This window comes from Macrobrachium nipponense, chromosome 4 (genome assembly GCF_015104395.2).
Source record: "Macrobrachium nipponense isolate FS-2020 chromosome 4, ASM1510439v2, whole genome shotgun sequence".
Taxonomy (NCBI): domain Eukaryota; kingdom Metazoa; phylum Arthropoda; class Malacostraca; order Decapoda; family Palaemonidae; genus Macrobrachium; species Macrobrachium nipponense.
This window is the reverse complement of record NC_061100.1, coordinates 110,008,994-110,010,378: the sequence shown is the minus strand read 5'-3', so window position 1 is coordinate 110,010,378 and position 1,385 is coordinate 110,008,994.

Here is a 1,385-nt window from a genome sequence, read left to right as displayed (position 1 = left end):
TGCTTGCAGGAATGTGATCAGACCAGATACGATAAGTAGGCTAAGATGACGTATACAATAAAGTAGGCTAAGATGACGTATACAATAATGTAGGCTAAGATGACGTGTATAATCAATGTCTAGTGCCGTCACCTGTGGTCATTCATTTTTTTTATAAACTATAGTCCAAGCGTCTTGCTTGAGGTGACCACCGTGACCTATAATTCAAACAGCCTACGTGATTTGTAATCTATGTCATCTGTGTACGTTCATATGTTCGAGCTACTGTCTGCTTCCTTTATGATTTGTAACCGAGATGGTAGTCAGAATAGAATTAGCCATCATCATTGGCATAAGCGATCAAGCCATCGTCATTAGAAGACCTGTCCATTTTTATCTGAGCTTCATAATGTAGAATTCAATCAATCATCATCATTGGCAGACTTGTACAATTTCATCTTATAATCTCAGAAGAATAGATGTATTTTTTGTACTCAGTGTTTTCTACTAGAACCTATCATCATGAGTTTAACACATCTCCGTCGTCCTAACCAGAGAAGATACTGACTTCGTAAGTTATCATCAAACCCCAAGACACTCCAAAGAGTATGGAATTCAGAACCAGCCGACTTAGCGTAAGATTATCGCAAGTCTAACATAACCTCACAGGGCGCCTTATTATACAAGGCAACAGCCCTTAAACATCTATATTTTTCTTCTCTTTCATTACTAAGAAATAGACTTGATGGATATTCTTACTTACGTAGATAGTATTTTCGTGTACCGATTCCATCAACTAAAAACATTTCTAAATTTCCTTAGCGGTAGATTTTGTTTGTTTGTTTCTGTTTTTGCTTTTGTTTCCCATTAAGCACTCAATTTAGTTATAAAACGGAATAATTCTATATTGTCATACACAGCAAATTGTCTTACCAGAGCAGACGAGTCTGTAACTGATTTTAGCAAGCATAATTCACAAAGAGAGAGAGAGAGAGAGAGAGAGAGAGAGAGAGAGAGAGAGAGAGAGAGAGAGAGAGAGAGAGAGAGAGAGAGAGAGAGATAAAAGTATCCGTTTCAGTATAAACTGTCGTTCATTTCCGAAATCATGAGAAGGTGCGATAATAACCGGCCGTCTGTCATACTCTCCGTCCCGACGGAGCAAAATGACGGGGATGCATTCACGGCTGCGCTTCACGCTGACATGATTTGTTATCTCCCTTAATTGCCAGCTCGAGAAAACACTTTAAGAGATAACTGATTACTGCTTGTTTTGAGATAATTGATTCATGTCCATTCCATGACGCTCTGGTACGTAATTAGTGATGAGGAAGATGTTAAGTTGTTTTTACTATCACCCTTCATTAATTTTGTTTTCCTTTCCAGATATGTCAGAACGTAGAAGGATG